A 21,130-nucleotide genomic window follows, 5' to 3' on the forward strand; every position below is an offset into this window, starting at 1 on the left:
AATAACAACAACTAAAACTAGACAAAAACAAACAAACTCAAACAAAAACAATAACAAAACCGAAAGTCAATAATGTATTTTAATAATCATTTCTTGTTCATTTAAATCTTTTCCCAAAGGCTCCTTAGGTATTAAACACATTTTCTTTAGCCTGTAGAAATAGTTCATTTTAATTTAGTTTCTAAAATATCACATACGTTCGGTGAGAGTCTTATGAAATCTGCACTAGGTAATGAAGTTACTCCAATTACCCTTCAACATACATCATATTTAAAGGGATGGTTTATGAGCTATAAATTGATATAGCATGGCATGGCTCAGCACTGTTACTGACTTATTTCAAAACTTTAGAGATGGATTTAACTATTCTAACTGAAAGCGCTCCCACGACATGATTCCAGGAGAGGTTTAGAAAGATTGTTTGATCCTTTCATTGAACCTAACAGTGAAGTCACCAAAAACCTACAAAGGCAGTTTTCATATGTTTGTAACAAAGCGTACTCCTCTCCCTTTAGCAAAGCAGTCAATAGCAACTCCAGGAAAGATAGCATTGCATGTGCTGTGCCTATGAAAGCTTGAACTCTCGGTAGTGCATTCTTGGTAGTGCACGCCAGAGGAACTAAAAGAATACTGCAACTTTCTGTAAGCATTTTTGTCTCCTTACTCTCCATGGATAAACATCTCCAAAGCAGTTCCTCTAGATGAAAAGAATGGACAAGCTTCGACAAAGTTGCTGGGTTTTGAAGTAGTGACAAATCACAGAATGGTGCAGGTTGGAAAGGACTTCTAGGTATCATCTAGCCCAATCATCTTACTGAAACCAGGTTCATTTCAATTAGGTTGCACAGGAATGAGTCCAGGTGGGCTTTGAAAGGCTCCACAGGAGATTTACCACTGATTTGTCATCCTCACAGGACAGTTTTTCCTTACATTTAGATGGATCTTCCTTTGTTCCTTTGTGCCCATTGCCCCTTACCCTGTCACTGGGCACCACTGAAAAGAGACTGGCCCTATTCTCTTGACCTCCACCCTTTAGATATTGATAAGCATTGATAAGATCCCCTATGAGGCTGTGCTTCTCCAGGCTAAAGAGCCCCAGCTCTCTCACCCTCTCCTCCTCAGAGAGATGCTATGGTCTCTTCATCATTTTCCCTGCCCTCCAATGAACTCTTTCCAGTGTTTGTCTGTCTTGAACTGGGGAGCCCAGAAATGGACCCAGGACTATAGATGTGTTCTCACTAGGACAGAGTAGATGGGAAGAATAACATTGTTCACCAGGACTTCCAGGTCCTTCTCAGCAGAGTTGCAGCTTGTCAGCCATTTAACCTGTCCAGTGCAGGGGGTTATTCTTCTCAAGTTGCAAGACTCTACACTTGTGCTCATTGAAATTCATCAGATGCCCTACTCTCCAGCCTGTTCAGGTCCTGCTGAATGGCAGCACAGCCTTCTCATGTGTTAGCCATTCCTTCCAGACATTTATCATCTGCAAACTTGCTTAGAGTACAATTTGTCCTGTTACCCAGGCTACTTATTATGCTGAACAAGACTGGACCCAGTACTGACCCATGTGACACTGCACCATTGATAGCAATGCTCTGTGCTCTGCCATTCAGCCACTGTTCACTCACCTAACCCACAATTCCTAAGCTTACTACGAGGATGTTATGGGAGATGGTGTTAAATATGCAGGGTAAGATCCACTTTCATGCACTTTGAATGTCTTTAGAAGATTTCCCAGTCTTTAAATGAAAATAAAAAAGGTCTTTAAACGAAAATACAAAAGGTCTTTAAACACCTTATTCCTTCTCAATGATCCTAAAAAACAATGACAGTGAATTTTCAGTAAAACTTCTGGCTTTTTTGTTTGTTTGTTTGGGGGTTTTATGTTTGTTTTGTTTTGGTTTGGTTTGGTTTGTTTGTTTGTTTGTTTGTTTGTTTCTCCCAGAAGACTAAGACTTTACTAAAGTTTTCCTTAGAATGCTGTTTTCTTAGTTGGCTTTGGGGGAAACCTAGCCACATCTTTTTGCCAGTGCTGGGGGAGTTTCTTTTCCTCAAAGAGATTGTTTTCCCCTGAACAACTCACTTGCTGACTATCAATATCAGCTTCATGGGAACAAAGTTCTGACTTGTGGTGTGTTGTGGTTTGCTAAAGAAAAGGATGCAAAATGATAGTAATGGGGTGGATACAGTACTACAGTCAATTTTTTGTGCTATGTGAGCCCAACATTTTTCGCAATTTACTTTTATCAGATCCCAAGCATCAAATACACAAACGACTGACTAGATTGGTGTAGTCAACAGCTAAAAAAATCACATTACTTATATCAAGCATATTTTAACACCTTATAGGACACTTACATAGCGTCTATTAAACATTTAAGCTCTATGAGGGGAGGCTGAGGGAGCTGGGGTTGCTTAGCCTGGAGAAGGAGGCTCAGAGGAGACCTAATTGCTGTCCACAACTACCTGAAGGGAGGTTGTAGCCAGGTGGGGGTTGGTCTCTTCTCGCAGGTGGCCAGCACCAGAACAAGAGGACACAGTGTCAAGCTGCTCCAGGGGAGGTTCAGGCTAGATGTTAGGAAGAAGTTCTTCATAGAAATAGTGATTGGCCATTGGAATGGGGTGCCCAGGGAGGTGAGTCATCATCACTGGAGGTGGTTTGGAAGAGACCAGATGGGGTGTTTGATGACATGGTTTAGTTCATTAGACAGTGTTGGATGGTGGGCTGGACTCGATGATCTCAAAGGTCTCCTCCAACCTGGTCTATTCTGTTCTATTCTATTCTATTCTATTCTATTCTATTCTATTCTATTCTATTCTATTCTATTCATTATTCATTTTCTAGATACCTTACTCTTTTGTGTGTCTATTTTCAGTTAAGGAGTTTTCTTGGAGAACTGAGATTGATTTTCTTATAAAGAGCAGTCTGTCTCATTCAGAAATTCAGAAGAACCTGAAACTCCAGTCCATCTGAGACAGGGACTACATCTATATGCTACCCGTGGACTACCATAGTTGTATAAATAATTTTGTGTTTGTTACCTCAAACATTTTCTCTTTAAGTGTTCAAAAATAAATGATGCTACAATGGATGTGTGGCATATGCACATTTTAGTTATTAGTCATGTAATACGTTTATGGTTATTAGCAAAAAAAAGAAGAGATAATACTTAATTACTTTTTCTCCATCCTCTTAGCAGTCTTCATGAAAATAAATTAGGTCTTTAAAGACCATGTTATCAATAAGCTCTGTGGCTCTCTGATTACAACTAGGGTATATAAAGTTCTAATTAAAAAAAGCCAAACAATGAAAGCCATAACAGGTTAAAAATCTTGAAGCTATTTCTTAAACTTTTAATCAAATTCCTTGTGATTTGCAGTTCTCCATTGTTCTTGCTTTAAATTATATTTCTTTATAGAGGTAAGAATATTTAAGACTACTTTGACACCTATTTTAAGCACATTTTTATTTTGCTAGGTTATTTAGTGGGCAGGTTTTACATGTTAATATTGATCAACTGTTGTAAGAAAAATGTATTTTCTCCACATGGAAGATGGAAGTGTGGGAACAAGTTGTTCAGACTGCTTCGTCTCCGTGCTCAGTGGTTTCCAAGACTCAATGGGACTGATCTCAGGCTGTGTCTTGCTCTGACCAACAGGTCGGAGTAGAAACCTCATGATAATAGAATAGAATAAACCAGGTTGGAAGAGACCTTCAAAATCATTGCATCCAACCCATCATCCAACTCCATCTAATCAACTAAACCATGCAACCAAGCACCCTATCAAGTTTCCTCCTAAACACCTCCAATGATGGTGACTCCACCACCTCCCCGGCAGCACATTCCAATGGGCAATCACTCTCTCTGTGAAGAATTTCTTCCTAACATCCAGTCTGAACATCCCCTGATGCAGCTTGAGACTGTGTCCTCTTGTTCTGGTGCTGGTTGCCTGGGAGAAGAGACCAGGCCCTGCCTGTCTACAGCCTCCTTTCAGGTAGCTGTATAGAGCAATAAGGTCTCCCCTGAGCCGCCTCCTCTTCAGGCTAATCAACCCCAGCTCCCTCAGCCTCTGAGCTTCCTTCCAGCCTGAATAGTCTGATTTTTACAGTGAAATCTTGGTACTAAACAATGACCTCAATTCAGGTAACAGTAGCTTTCCAACAACAACCAGCTGTTGCAGCCTTCCTAAAGACTTTGTTGGACCACCTGTCCTCTGCTGCTGGGTATACCCTTCTGGGGTCAGGGTGGTCCATGCCACATGCAGCCCATGAAAGACATCAGTTTTTCAGTCTAGCAGTAATGTGTCTTCTATGGAAAAAATGTGTAGGTTACAAATTTTCGAAACGTCTACAGATTGTTGTAGCAGGTGGTTCAAGAATGCTTTGAGGAAGGAGATGGGGTCAAGTAATTGTTACCTTCATCAGAAGCACTCCATCTGAAAAAGATTTAAAAAATAATAAAATATATTTCAGAGGTAATTACTGAAACTAATTTATTTTCTATCTATTAGTATTATTTTAAGCAGTCCTTGCCTGCCTTTAGGAATGCCTTATGCCTTGCATAGTACTTTACTGCAGGAGAATTATGAATTTAAATTATGCAGCATAAAGGTAGAAAGATGATGAAAATAAAAGGAAGGATGACATTTCTGGTAAAAAAAGGTATTTTGTGATGCAGCTACTGCCTGAAAAACATCATTGCTGTAGTTCAGTTTTGCAAAGTATGATTTTTAATATTTTGCATTAGAGCAATATGAATAAATTATGCACCATGAATGAAACCAGAACAAGAGGACACAGTCTCAGGCTGCATCAGGGGAGGTTTAGGCTGGAGGTTAGGAGGAAGTTTTACACAGAGAAAGTGATTGCCCATTGGAATGGGCTGCCTGAGGAGGTGGTGGGGTCGCCGTCGCTGGGGGTGTTCAGGGCGAGGCTTGACAGGATGCTTGGTTGCATGGTTTAATTGATTAGGTGGTGTTGGATGATAGGTTGGACATGATGATCTCGAAGGTCTCTTCCAACCTGGTCTATTCTATTCTATTCTATTCTATTCTATTCTATTCTATTCTATTCTATTCTATTCTATTCTATTCTATTCTAAATAAAGTTCAGAGCCCAGATAAAACTTTGTTAACAGCAGAGGTTTCTGCCCTGCTACATGTTGCTACAGCTTAGTTTATAATCAAATAGTGGTTTACATTAGATATATTAAGACTCAATTAGTATTTGTCAAATATCAATAAATTATTGAATAAGTACTGATGAGCTTAATAAGGAACAACACTGAATATAGCACAGTTCAATTAACTCAAAATTATAAACAAAAACATTTATAATAGATTCATAATAAGAGAATAAATGTTTACAACTATTTTGAACACTAGCATGAGATAATTCAGATATGAAAGGTATGGCATTTAAAAGTTGTTTAATCCTGAATATTAGTGGAAAATGTATAAAATCACAGAAACTTTGATTTTATGGCTCTGACTATGTTTTCCATAGAATTAAACAAATATGGATAATGTACACTATAAAGTGTGGTGTCAACTCTATGGAGCTGTATGGAAAATATTTGCAAATGTGTTTCACCACCATCATCTAAAATGAGCCAAGTTTTAGTGCATTGTAATATTTCCCTTTTATTTTGGTGTGCGTTTTCTTGCTTGCTTGCTTGCTTGCTTGCTTGCTTCTTTGTTTTGGTGGATTCGTTTGGTTTTGGTTTTTTCTGGTTTTGGGTTGTTTTTTTTTCATTTAGAGAAGAATTCTTTGGGTTATAATAAAACTGAGGAGATATTGATCAAGTTTGTACATTTTAAATGGCAAGATGATGGAACAGGTCATCCTGAGTGCAGTCACACAGCACTTCCAGGATGGCCAAGGGATCAGGTCCAGCCAGCATGGCTTTAGGAAGGGCAGGTCCTGCCTGACCAACCTGATCTCCTTCTATGATCAGGTGACCCACCTGGTGGATGTGGGGCAGGCTGTGGATGTAGTCTACCTGGACCTCAGCAAGGCCTTTGACACTGTCCCCCATAGCAAATTCCTGGCCTAGCTGTCAGCCCATGGATTGGACGGGAGCACACTGCGATGGGTTAGGAAGTGGCTGGAGGGCCGAGCCCAGAGAGTGGTGGTGAATGGTGCCACATCCAGCTGGCAGCCAGTCACTAGTGGTGTGCCCCAAGGATCAGTGCTGGGCCCCATGCTCTTTAACATCTTTATTGATGATCTGGATGAGGGCATCGAGTCCATCATCTGTAAATTTGCTGACGACACCAAACTGGGGGCAGGAGTTGATCTGCTGGAGGGTGGAGAGGCTCTGCAGAGGGACCTTGACAGGCTGGACAGATGGGCAGAGTCCAACAGCATGAGACTGAACACATCCAAGTGCCAGGTTCTGCATATTGGCCACAAGAACCCCATGCAGAGCTACAGGCTGGGGTCAGAGTGGCTGGAGAGCAGTCAGGTGGAAAGGGACCTGGGGGTGCTGGTCGATGGTAGACTGAACATGAGGCTGCAGTGTGCCCAGGCAGCCAGGAGGGCCAATGGCATCCTGGCCTGCATCAGGAACAGTTTGGCCAGCAGGAGCAGGGAGGTCATTCTGCCCATGTACACTGCACTGGTTAGGCCACACCTCGAGTCCTGTGTCCAGTTCTGGGCCCCTCAGTTTAGGAAGGATGTTGACTTGCTGGAGTGTGTCCAGAGAAGGGCAACAAGGTTGGTGAGGGGCTTGGAGCACAAGCCCTATGAGGAGAGATTTAGGGAGCTGGGGTTGCTTAGCCTGGAGAAGAGGAGACTCAGGAGTGACCTTATTGCTCTCTACAACTACCTGAAGGGGGGTTGTAGTGAGGCAGAGGTTGGTCTCTTCTCCCAGGCAACCAGTACCAGAACAAGAGGACACAGTCTCAGGCTGTGTCAGGGGAGGTTTAGGCTGGAGGTTAGGAGGAAGTTTTACACAGAGAGAGTGATTGCCCACTGGAATGGGCTGCCTGAGGAGGCAGTGGGGTCGCCATCGCTCGGGGTGTTCAGGGCGAGGCTTGACAGGATGCTTGGTTGCATGGTTTAGTTGATTGGGTAGTGTTGGATGATAGGTTGGACATGATGATCTCAAAGGTCTCTTCCAACCTGGTTTATTCTATTCTATTCTATTCTAAGGTAAAGTTCCTATCAACTGTCGGAATTATTGCAAGGCTGTTGTCTGTGCTGAGTGTCCTGGACGAGGCATTACCAAGACAGCTAAATCTACTTTGAGCCACTGCCCATTTCTCCTCCCTCTCTGCTTCAGGGTCCAGAATGAGGCTGAGGAGCTTAATAGGCAGGTGCCATTAAGGCTGCCTGGAGAGGAGTGGAAGCTGAGCCCAATCCCAGAGCCTCACATTTTAGAGAGGCAACTGCACGTGTCAGACACCATGAGAGAAGGCATGTGCAGGTTACTCACCACATAAACATTTTGAATTGATTGGATTTGAATGGCTAATGTGCCATTGGGCCGTTCAGTTTTCAAAAAGGGAATTTATAGAAGAAGACCTCCTATACCTTTTTGCGTGTTATATTCACAGCTTGCATGCTCGTTACTCTCTCACCTCTCTCCCCCATTCGTTAATGGGATTCAAGGTGGCGACAAGCACCCTACTTGCTCCTATCTTCAGAGCAATTAGCTTCTTTTGTTTCAGCAGCACAGTGCTAAAGTTGGGCCTTCACTACAGCAGCCTGCTCTCTCATTTCCTCTAAATTTGTGGACACTGCCCTTTGGACTATAACTACGAACTCAAATACCTCTTCGTACAGCAAAGATTTTGGTAGTTAGCAGCTCGGCTGTTTGTGAGTAAAATACGTTATTTTACCTGGTTATCTCTGAGGTTTATGGCTTGTTACCTCTTAGTCAGCTCCATTGTGAACTCAATGGTGGTTTGTCTAGGCCACCGGAGGCAGCAGTGCTGTGTGGTTTCACACGCACAGGGAGATTCTAGTTTGTTCCTCTGTATTCCAAGTTCTGATTGTTCTAGACTGTTACTCTACTGTTTATTAGCCTTCTACCGTGTTTAAGCAACCTGTCATCGACTGGGCAAATGAACCTGAATAAAATTGGCTCAGGAAAACAATTTTTTATATTTAATAAATAATATTCATATTTTATAGTATTTCTGGCCAATAAATTTATATAACTACAACACTGAGAAAGAATATTCAGTGGCAATAAAAGCAAATGCATTCACTTAGTATTCATTTCACTACACAAAGAAAAATGATTTAAAAAAAAAATCAAAATTTCTCTGTGCCGTTTTTAATACAACACTGTGCATGAAGACTGAAGCTGCTAAGTGATGCGTTCATCTTTCTTGCCAACAAAATGTCTAACGGTAAGAAATAATGAAGACAAGTTTCCTCCAGATTTGACACACGGCAGTTTTATGTTAGTAACTTAAAAAGTGCAATGTGATCAAAACTTCTTCCTGCTTCTCCTGCCCCCAGCACCATATGGATCAAAGAATCACACAAGGGTTTCATTCGTAATGCACCTTTGAAGATCTAGTCCAACTACTCTGCCATGGACAGAGACAGATTTCTCTAGACTAGGTTGTTCAAAGCTTCATCTGACTTGCCACTGAACACTGTCAATGATAGGGCATCCATAGCTTCTTTAGCCATTCCATTCCAGTCACTCACTGCTTGCTTTCTAAACGTTGTCTTCCTTATCCCTAGTTTAAATCTCCTTCAGTTTAAAATCATTGCTCATGCTCCTGTCACAATGAATTGCATAGGTAATAATACTATCTTTCTTAAAAGATATCTGTCAATATTCCCATGTCCTTCTCCATAGGGCTGCTCCTAACTAATTCATTCCCCACCCAGCAATAATCTTGGAGACTGACCCAACCCACCAACCCTGCCCTTGATGAAGTTTGCATGTGTCTATTCCTCCAGCTTGTCGAGGTCCATCGCTTTGGATGGCATCTCTTCCCTCTAGTGAATGAACCACACCACTCGGCCTGGTATCATTTACAAACTTGTCAAAATGCACTCAATCCCACTGTCTAGGTTATTTATGAAGACATTAAATAGTACTGCTCCCAGTGCAAGCCCTTGTGGGACATTATCATTCCTGATTCCTACTTTGGGCATTGAACTACTGATTGTAACACTTGGGTGTAGCTATCCCTCCAATTCCCCATCCTACTAGTGGTTCACTGTTGTGGGGCGGTGTCTATAAAAGGATATTTTAATGTTCAATAAGCAGGGCAATTAATTAAAATATTAATAATTTATTAATCATAAAAATACCGCAAAAAACCCAACACAACTAATTAAAACCTATTTACAGGTTCGAGGTGTTCGGTTGTGGAACAGATACCTCACCAGCAGGAACAAGGAACAATTTAAACAATATGTACAAAAATCCAGAAACAAACAGCACTTTAAACTGTAAAGAAAAGGAACGTCAGCAATGAATCCGGAGATTGCCCACCATGGGGGTGGGGGAAACTCCAGAACTCCCTAGGGCAACAGACCTTCAATAGATGCTTATAAAATTCAGATATTGTAATTACTCGCTGATTCTGATACCTCGTGGCACACGTTAAGATCTAGACAAACCAAGATGGCATCGACCACGTGGAAGCTACAGGATCACCATTTCACTTTCTGTTGGTGTCTGCAGCTTATTGCTGAGGCAGGCTATATTCCCAAAAGATTTGTAGCTGAAAGCTTTGTAGAGAGGAGGTTTTTCGGCTGTAATCCTTTGTAGCAGCGTTCGCTCCTCTCTCCAGTCAAACGGAACTGTCCCAGGGACTCAGCTCCTCTGGGGTTTCGCCTCTCGGCCCGGTAAGATGGGTGATTGTCCTCTGGGCTTTACAATGCTGAAGCAGAGAGGGGTCTTTGTTGTCCTGTCTGGGCAAAACTGATACACAGTTCAGCTTCCAAGCGAACTTCATGCTTCCTTCCAGAGGGTGGACAACTGCAAGACAACCCTCTGGCTCTTTGAGCTGGTACTTATAGATTTTCCCGAGGCAATAATGGCCAGTAGCAACACAGATCTAGGGGTGAAACCCTGGTATTGCAACCTATAGAAAACCACCTTTTCAAACGTGGCCAAAGGCACACCCACCTGGCTCACTGTCTGACTCAGAGCCATTCAGGACATCCACCCATCAAATTCATATATTTCCAATCTAGCAGTAAGAATATCATTGAGGACCGTGTCAAAGGCCTTGCAAAAATTCAGCTAAATGACATACCTTTTCACTGATATATTGACTCCATTCATGATTTGTGTTTGGAGAAGCCATGCTGGCTGTCTATCACCACCATTCTATCTTCCACATGTTTTAAAATACCTTTCAGGAGGATGTGTTCTGTGATTTTACAGGGCAGAGAGGTGAAATTGAGTGGCTGGTTGTTCCCAAGGGTCCTTCTTCTCATCCTTTTAAAAAATGAGTATGATAATTCCCTCTTTCCAGCCACTGGTAGCTTCTCCAGATTCTAATGACTTTGGAAATATGATGAAAAGTGGCTTGGCAACTACATCAGAAAAAATTCCTCGAGACACTGGGGTACATCTCATTGAGTTCCATAGATTTGTACCTTTTGAGTTTTATGCATATAATTTAAAAAGCCATACCAATTAAATGTTACTCATTTCCACCTTCTATTCAGGTTGAAATAATTTTTTTCTTGTTCACATAGTAGTAGTAGAGAGGTGATATTAAATAGACAGGGTGTCAGGTCAAAATGTAAGTGATTCAATCCTGTTAGCCTTTGTTTTAAATAATTGGGGAAATCCAATTGTTTAGAGCAGAGAAGCAATTAATCTTCCTTTTTCCACTTGAAGGTAGAAGAAAGATTACCTCCATGGCAGTAGAAGGAGTTAATGCTACCGGTTAAATAACCAGTCTTTTACCATAATAATTTTCCTGGAATCTGCTGCACAGTACCATATAATAGCTCTTTGTTTTATACTTGTGTAAGGGCCACATTTTGTTCTTCTGTCAGAACATTTTAACATTGGGAACATAATAATGCAATTCACATATTCCTAAAGGGTATTTAAAAAAAAAAACAAACCACCACCACAACACCACAATAAAATCTGCTGCTGAATAATAAAAGGCCTCTTTTTGAAAAATGGTTGCTGTTTATCATAGATATTTTTTCTGATTAAAGTTAACATGGTCTGAATATTCATGATTCTCATTTGACAAAGTGTACCTAAACCCATGTTGCTCTAAGCCATGATGGATTATCTTTATTAATTGCTCAAAGGTAATTAGAATTGGTACATGTAGAAATAGGCTTATACACTCTCTAGCTGTTATAAGAATTGTGTCTATTTTTTTAAGCATAATTTAACAGGAGTAAAATAAATTAAAGACTTAATCACAGTGACATGCTATCCAGCGCTGCCTGTTGCCTCGTACCTCAGAAACCTTATGAATCTCAAAAACCTTAAGAATCTCAAAATTAATTTATTAGGCATTTGACATAATTCTATCTGGGAGCAACAACTTTTCTGCAGCATCTGTTATTAGACTGCTTTGAACATGGTGATTTACAGTTGAATGCAATTAGATAATCTATAATGTTGATCATTTATTTTTGTGTAGTAACCAGGTGCTTTGTGGTTGTCTCTCCTCCTGTGTCTGGGGTTTTATGGCACCTTTTGATAACTCTCAGACTGACCTTAGTGAAACTTATTTTTTTGATGACAAACTGGAACTGAAAATTTTTTACTATAAAGAAGATACAAAAAATGAAGTTTTAGAGTGTCATGCTGTTAACAGATGTCCTATAAAGTGAATAGTGCTTGTTAGATTGTCAAGATTAAAATATGAGCCTGTAGAGTATTTTTCTGTAACTTTATGATAAAATGTACTTTTCCTTTACATATTTTCAATATACAACTTCTATGTCATATGCTTCTATCATTCATATTCAAATGTAGGATTTCACAGATTCATAAAATGTTCACTTCCAGTCTAGAAATCATGGGTATTGCACAGGACATAAGTGATTACAAAAGGTAATTAGAACTGAAGTTACATACTAGAATTATGATATATGTTTTAAAGAAAGCAAGTAATGAGGAGAGGAAAGCATTTAGTTAGAGAAAAACCTTCTTCCCAAAAGTACACTGGAAACTTAACTAGGGTTAAGAGGAAGTGGAGTAGGTTGGAGGTTTTCCTCAAGCTTGGTACCACTTTCAATCCTTTCAGACTCGACCTCCAAATTATACAGTGGCTATCAACATCTCAGACTAAAATTAAATTCAGGAATGGTAGTTGGATAAAATTTATCTTCATTTTCCTTTTGATACTTTTTCCAGGATCTAATGGATTATGGTATTAGGAGTGTTGAGGAACATATTTCCTTACCGTGTCATTAAGATCTCCTTATACAACTTTCTGGAAAAAGTACAGTTAAGCTCACCATCAAGGAACATATTTTCTCTGTTATAGTCACTAATGTTATTTTCCTATAATTTTGTGTATGTGTTCTAAACCTTTGGGAGGTCTTCTTCCATACAAGGGAAAACTGCCTGCCTTAGTTTATGGAATTTAACTCCTATTTCCTACATGTTATAACAAAAAAAGTGATGGAGCTAAAGCACTGCATGTTTCACCAGACTTTCAGATTGAAGGGATGGAGACTGTATAACCAAATTACCTTGGGCTATTGTCAAACAAGAGTAGCTATCACCAGGGGAAAAAAATAAATTATCAGTAAGCTGTATAACCCTGCATAAAGGCAAAAAAAAAAAAAAAAAAAAAAAAAACCAACCAAACAAATCAGGTCTTATGTCCTGTAATGGAGACTTATTGATATCAAAAGAGATTAATGCTTTTCAGGATGTAAATTTGTATTAATGATCTACCACATTTGCATTTTCACTTCTGTTGTTCCTGGTAAGCATAGTGTACTAACCAGACTGCCAGCTATATTTCCTGTCCTTAAAGGAAAGATAAAGCAAAAGCTCTCTATGGCTACATCTTTCTTGACATATACTATTAAAATAACAGCACTTGACTCAGTATGCCAGATCATTCTTCCTCGCTTGAGGGTGACTTGTGTACAATTTAATATTATGAAGAAATACTTCACCTAATTGGAAATGAGCTAGCTAGGGAGCCAGAAGCAGCACAGTTCTATATGCATGGCACTGTCTGTGTACTAATTAGGTATCCTGAAACATGCAGCATTCATTCAAGCAGAGTGCTACATTAAAGCCACTGCAATATTTGTGGGATGTTTCAGCACTGGGCTGTGCAGCTTTACTCTCATCTATTTCTCTTGAGATCTGCCTTGTACCACAAGAAAGAAGCTGGGATATTTGTTTTGGCTTGTTTGTTTGTTTTTACACTCTAATATTTTTGAGGTTTGAGTTTAAAGGACTAACATAGTAGTGACTTCAGACTGAAATTTGGTGAGGCATTATTATCACCAAACCATCTGAAAGATCTTCCATTGGAAATCTTTTGAACAAGCAAAGTTGCAGAGCTTCTCTGACTTGTATCCATTTCATTTGAATGCATGGCTAACAAGAATGCAGAACAAAAAGGATTCTGTTACTGTAAGATAAAAAATATGGATTGTGTACTTTTGGGTATAGTAGTTTTTTCTTGCATCCAAATTAATTAAGGTACTGAGTGGCTTGGATGTGCCAGGTTATTAGACACAAGTCTGGAAGAGGGAAAAAGCTGATTGAGCTTAAATTACATTTTCAGTTAAAAATCAAAGAGAATCTAAATATTTTCATCCCTAAAGGGCAAAATTGGCTAAAGAAAATAGTGTCAAGATAAGTCTAGCTGAGAAGTCAAAGGAGAATAATTATCAACTTCCTCCTGTATATACAGGAATATGCATCCTTGTTAAAGAAATGAAATTTGGGGTGTTACTAAAGAACTGATCAGCAAAGAATACCATCTATTTCTACTAGAAACACCTGAAGAACTGTCACCAGTAAAATCAAGAGATAATGCATCTTGTTATGAGAAAAAGATCAGAGAAAAATTATTAAATATATACCCCCAAAAAAAGTTTAAATAATATGTAAGAATAATTATAATTCATAAAAGTAAAAGTCCTCCATTTTCAATACAGTTATAGACAAGGGTTGGTGTGTGTAACACTAAGTTGTATATGAGAATTATCAGAACCATGAAAACCACATTTCAACAAAATCTTGACTGAAGGTCACTGTTACTTATGTTTTGCTTTTGGCTTTTCACTTAGGGCAGAGATTACTTAGGGCAGAGAACTAAGCTTTTTTTTTTTTCCCAGAGTATTTTGCATAAAGCACATGTAGTCATTTTCTATTGTCCATTAGAAAGTCTGCACAGAAGTCCTTTTCTATTGTTATTCTATTTCAAGCCAAACTTCATTTTCCTATTCATTCCCCTGCTTTAGCAAGATTTCGAAAATCTTTAGTCACACAGAAGACTTTTTCGGGACAAATGTGTTCTGCTAAAATTAGAGACTGAGCATGTCAATATGTTGGTTGAGTGGTTTTTACTTTTTGCTACTTTAACAGTGTTCATTTCTGAATAGTTTAAAATGAAATTAAACTAAATTTTAAACTGGAAATTTGCTGGGCTCATGGAGACCATATAGTTCCATTATTCCCATCTTTTAAAAAACCATAGAATCATAGAATCAACAAGATCATCAAGTTCAACCTGTCACCCAAGACCTCATGACTACTAGACCATGGCACCAAGTGCCACGTCCAATCCTCTCTTGAACACCTCCAGGGATGGTGACTCCGCCACCTCCCTGGGCAGCACATTCTAGTGCCTAACAACTCTCTCTGTGAAGAACTTTCTCCTCACCTCAAGCCAAAAGTTCCCTTGGTGCAGCTTGAGACTGTGTCCTCTGGTTCTGGTGCTGGGTGCCCGGGAGAAGAGACCAAGCCCCTCTTGGCTATAACCTCCCTTCGGGTAGTTGTAGACAGCAATATGGTCTCCCCTGAGCCTTCTCTTCTCCAGGCTAAACAACCCCAGCTCCCTCAGCCTCTCCTTATAGGGCTTGTGCTTGAAGCCTCTCACCAGCCTCGTTGCCCTTCTCTGGACACATTCCAGCAACTCAATGTCTTTCCTAAACTGAGTAGCCTAGAATTGGACACAGTTCTCAAGGTGTGGCCTAACCAGTGCTGAGTAGAAGGGCACAATGACTTCCCTACTCCTGCTGGCCACACTATTCTTGATGGAGGCCAGGATGCCATTGGCCTTCTTGGCCACCTGAGCACACTAATAAAATGCCTCAAAAGCTTTAAAGTGACAGAGCAGTTCAGAGTATTTACAGTTACAAAACAATGAAAATTCTTGGGAAGTATTAACTTTATTAAGTAATTTAAAACTGTAAACTAAGAAAGAGATTGTCTTTAAGGGAAAAAAAAACCAAACCAAACCAAACCAAGGCCAAAACACACCCACCCCCCCCAAAGAAAACAATACAGAAACAAACTAAAGGAAGAGAAGTCATCAAGAGTTTTGTAAGTTTATTGGTTTGGCTTTTTGGGGTATTTTTGAGAAGGGCTGATTCTCATAGATGTTCTAAGTATGGTAACTAACTAGCCTATGCTGAAGTGTCCACAGTTCTATGATACAAGCTGCTATATTTATTTGCTTATACACGTATATCTATCTGTCTGTGCTTATAAGTGTATATATTTATATGTGTGTATGTCTATACACACTTATACATGCATTCCTATACCGTCATGTTGTGACTATGATGCAAAATACTGTCATGTCAATGCTTTCTCATTTTGAATATTGATAAGGAGGATCCTCTTTTGTAATATTGATCTGTATCAAAACAAAAAAAATTTGCAAAATTTGTGAATTCTCCTTTTGGTATCACAGGAAAATCACTACTATGTATTTTCAACTCATAAAACACATTATTCTTTTCCAAATACTGAAAGAACACACTTGTGCTGTTCTTAGCCATTTGAATTGCTTTGCTTGATTTTGAGTGAGGAATTTGGTACATTGCCATAAAGAACACAAAACCCCAATAATACATTTACACTTTGGAAACACGGCTTTTTCCTCATTTATAAGAAGAACATCTTCTGATACAAGAGAGAAAACTCCAAGTACTGAAAAAGCTTCCTCTATTTGGAAGGGAACTGAACTAAGGTAAGAGAAGCTGAACTGAATCAGACAAAGGTTCATCTAACACCATTAGCTAAGTTAGTAAAAGCAAAGTTACAGTACCTTGCTGACTGGCATGCTTGAACTCCATGCGTGCTTGAACTCTTTCACTACTTACCATCTAACATTTTGATTGCTTGTGCTTCTTAAATTGACTCCACAATGACAAAAGTCTGCAAGGGGTATTTCCAGTCCTCAGAACTTGATTTTCTTCCTGTAGAAATCACACATCACTTTGGTTAGAAAACTGGTTCCTTATAACTGTGACTGAGTTAACAGACAGACTGAGTGACCAAAATAAGAAAACAAAACAAAACACGCACACACACAGAACCCAAGCAAACAAAAAACTCCCTTAGTTGTTATTAAGTTGTTTACCACTATTTTGCTTTTGTTAGTTGCCTTGCCTTTTGTTTGCAAATAATAGATAAGAAGCCTAATAGAAATGTGCATATATTAAATGTTAGTGTTATCCTCTTGAGACTCTTCACTCTTCTTTTCAGGAGAAAACAGAATGTTCATTAAAATAATTTCATTTCAGTATTTCAGACAAAGTTGTTAATGGAAAAAAAATCTGTAGCTCATTAAGTATGTTATTTCTTTTTAATTAAAAGCTTTTAAGTAAATCTACAGGTTTGTATTCTTGTAAAATTTATACTCAGCTATAGTTACAGTATTTAAGATTAAATTATTCTTCATAGTTATATATTTATATATTATGCAAATGGAGGAATCTTTCATGAAACAATATAAATAGATGTGTAGTGCACTTTTGTAGCTAAGATTTGGATAAGCTTGTCTACAAGTGCCATTCTTGTGTTACTTGATTTAATTTGTTGGAAGAAAGAAATGCATCTTAAAAAGTCTAGAATGTCCTGTTAAAGTTTTGATTAGATAACAAGATAATAAAATGATCATTATTCTAGTAACAATGGTTTTGATGCTCCAGATTATGCACACTTAAAACTATTATGCTTGTATTTCCTATTATCTACCCTTTCCAATTGTTTTGTATTTGGAATGACCCTGTAAGGTCATTGGCATCAGGCACAGGAGTTTGGAGCATGAGGTATATTGTTACCCTCATGAACTTATTGTCAGAAGGCCTTGATGATGGTGATCAACCCTGTCCTCACTGTAGCATCTGCTTTAGGTCATTTTCATGTATTTGCTGCTACAGACTGCATTTTTCTCTTTCTTGACTTGTCTGCCGCTAACCTTCCACTCAAATTCACTCTACTTCATGTGTTTTGTGTTTGCTCATCACTTGTTTTCCACAAAAGTTGTTTCTTCCAGGTTATAAGGTTGCAATATTTGACCATGGAAGAGTTGTTTATACCCCTTGTCTTTCAGATCTCTCTTTACAAAGGAAGTTACTAACAAATAGGTAAGTGCTTCTCAAACTGTAGATTCTAAACTGTGTGTTCAATTAACTTAGAAATATTTTTGCAAAGGAATATCATGTTTATCAGAATAAATTCTCCATCTGAATTTATAAGATTATCAAACTGAAAATGCAGATTTAATAAAATAATAAAAGGTTTGCCTTTTTATCTAGTAACTTAATCTGCATATTCCAAAGGCATTAGCATTTGCAGGTTCTGCACCTATGGTTTCTGTACAGAAATTAGTATAACAAACAGGAAGCTTGTGTATATTTCTCAAAGAAATGAAAGGTGCAATGCCTGTGCAGACATCATGGTCAATGTCTGTTAATATTTAATTTAGCAGTATCCTGAAAGTTCTGAGAATTCTAAACATTCTTGAGGTGACAATTGTCTGTGACAAAAGTTTTGAATGTATACTATTTCTTACATTTTATTTCATACCTAATAGATCCATTTATGTGACAGTGTTAAGGAATCTATTGAATTTATAACTAAAATATGGCAAATACGGGTATTAATAAAAATATTAATAACTTCGTATTAATAAGAAAAGTTGCCAAAAATTGATTAAATAGGTTCTCTCTATGGTTAGAATATATATTTACAGTGGGAATGTACAGTATTTAGGCAAATAGAGCAACTTAAACAATTTTAAGCAAGCTGGTAAGAACAGTAGAAAGACAGAATTCCCCAGCACAAAACGGCACTAGACCATGGGGTGGGGAGACTTTACAAGAACTGTTGAGCCAAAGAGGCAATGAATTAATTACTCACAGCTGGTTCCACCCAAGTGGGGAGTGCTGCTGCTGTGTATTAGCTGTTGAGTCTTTTTGGGGCGCTCTCATGCACCAGGCACAGCTGGTTGCCGGCAGGAATGCCACGGGGTCTCAGGGCTGGTCTGGCTCCAGCAGGACGGCAGGTGATATGATGCTATTACTGTGATGGCTTCTTGGCTTTCCTGGTAAAACTGAGGCACGACAAAATTCTAGTTGCAAGGGGAAGCAACTCTTGGCTCTGGCTCCTAGGGCTTGTGGCTTTTATCCCGGGCTCTAGACTGGGCAACTCAAGGAGAAGCAACTCGAGGCAAAACAGCTTCAAGCAAGAAGAAGCAACGCGAGGCAAGACAGCTTCAAGCAAGGAGAAGCAACGCGAGGCAAGACAGCTTCAAGCAAGGCAGGTCCAAGCAGGCAAGCAAAGGCAAAAGTGACTAGAGATTTGCCTGTATATATATCTTGCCCAAGAATCAATTGGGTCAATAAGGCAAATGAAGCCAGCACCCAATGAGAAGGGGTTCTGCCAGGCTGTGGCCATAAAAGGCAGAAGCACAGGGCTGGTCAGGGAGAAGCAGTGAATGGCACATGTGCTCTTACCCCAGAAGGAAAGTTTTTTACCAGACATGTTAGGGCCTATCCCTTTGTTCCTTTTCCTGCATTATCCTGACTTTACGTAGGAAGAAGGAGGGAGAGGGGGACCATGTCTACGCACGTCAGAGCCTGTCTGGGTTTGTGCTGGGCCCAGTTGGCCCTACCAGGACAGACAGTATCAGTAACTCCTGTATTCCTTCATGTTACTGGTAAAAGATTCCAGAGAATTGGTTTAAATCTCGATTCTTTCAGTAATTCTGTAGCTGCTTTAGTTTGAAATGCCATGTACAATCAACAAAGTATATATTTATCTATAACTCAAGTTCCATCTTATTATCTACCAGCCCATTATGAATAGTAAAAAGGAACCTATTTCTACACTTGAAAATAACTGATTTTTACTTTCAATTAAAAATAATTATTTTGAACCAGCCATGATTCTGCAGGCTCTGTGTGTCTGTGTGCAAATACACACATTTTTGTCTAGTACAAATGAACAATTCTTTAAATGTTGTGTCTTGGCAGTTTGAAATATTATACTTTTCCCAACTACAAGAACAATCTATTCTAGTAAGTAAAATAACACTGAGATTTACAGCCTGCAGAGTTTTTCCTACATAAATGGTAATAACATAAAGTCGGTTCAGTGAGAATTTATTAAAAATGTAGAAAAAAATTTACTAAAACCAAAATTGTTGCTGCAAATGTCTGTGGCTGCAGTGTTTTTATAAGATAAAACATCTAGGAAGTTGTTTGGAATATTAGTGATTTAGCATGCATTACAAACACCTCTTCTCTAAATCTCGTACATCGCTTGAGTTCTAGTTGAAGTTCTTTTGGCTCATGTCTGTTACTACAGAATACCTACCATAACACAATTGTAGGTTTCCTTACAGTAAGGACTTGTGAAATGCAAGAAACATTAGGTTCAATTTTGCTATACACACTATAGAAGCTATTGTTTTATCACACTATAGATTTTATTTTTGACCTTCCAGGAGATTTCCAATGTTTCCTTGGAATCTGTTATAACCAAGGAAGGGAATCCCTGATGACAGCTGTAGAAGTTTTGGTTGGTGGGGTTTGGAAGGAGAGGAGTATTTGATTTTGGTGTTTGATTATGGTTTAGTTTAATCTTAATTTTCTGTTTTGTTTGGTGTTTTAGTTAGTTAGTTAGTTAGTTATGGATAAGGCTGTTGGTAAAAGTTAAACCAGGTCTGCAGTATAGCAAGATGCTTTTCACTATTTTAGTATCTTTCAGGAAAGTTCAAAATTAAAGAGGCAAAAATAGCAGTCTTCCTGTTTCTCATTATACTAAATGGATGTATAGGACTGCAATTATTTCTCCAGGGAATTTATTTTAAATGACACTAATGACTTTGTACTCATATCTTTAGAATAACTTCTGTTATTCTCTGTGAAGTGCTTTTCTTACTTTTTTTGTCCTGGTCTTGAACCACGTCTGTTTAGCTGATTAGGCAATTTTCCATGCCACCTGACCTCCTATGCGGCAGGTACCAACTAAAATAAAATTTCAAAGCTTCTGGTTTTTTTCAGTGTCTAAACAGACACATTTCTGCAGTAACAATTGTAAATTTAATAGAATTGTGTAAAATCTGTAGGATGATATCTTTTCCTTCACACAGAAGTAGGTTGTTAGAGTAGATGAAATAGCACCCTGCAGGTTCTGTCCTGGTCGATTTTAAGAGCTTTTAAAAAACTAATATACTGATGGTTTAAGCAGAAATCCAGTTTTCTTAAGACTATTTTTGTACATCATAATTGTCTGATATTTTTCTATCCATAGAGACCTTTTGAAAAGAATTCTGTTTCTATGTGACTTTTCATAGCTTCCAAAGCAGATTGGATTCATCAAGGAGCAGGGAGGTCATTCTGCTCCTGTATGCTGCACTGGTTAGGCCACACCTTGAGTCCTGTGTCCAGTTCTGGGTCCCTCAGTTTAGGAAAGATGTTGACTTACTGGAACATGTCCAGAGAAGGGCAACAAAGTTGGTGAGGGGTTTGGAACAGAAGCCCTGTGAGGAGAGGCTGAGGGAGCTGGGGTTGCTTAGCCTGGAGAAGGGGAGGCTCAGGGGAGACCTGAAGGGAGGTTGTAGACAGGCAGGGCCTGGTCTCTTCTCCCAGGCAACCAGCACCAGAACAAGAGGACACAGTCTCAGGCTGCGCCAGGGGAGGTTTAGGTTGGCTGTTAGGAAGAAGTTTTAT

The sequence above is a fragment of the Dryobates pubescens genome, chromosome Z, assembly GCF_014839835.1.
Source record: "Dryobates pubescens isolate bDryPub1 chromosome Z, bDryPub1.pri, whole genome shotgun sequence".
NCBI lineage: Eukaryota > Metazoa > Chordata > Aves > Piciformes > Picidae > Dryobates > Dryobates pubescens.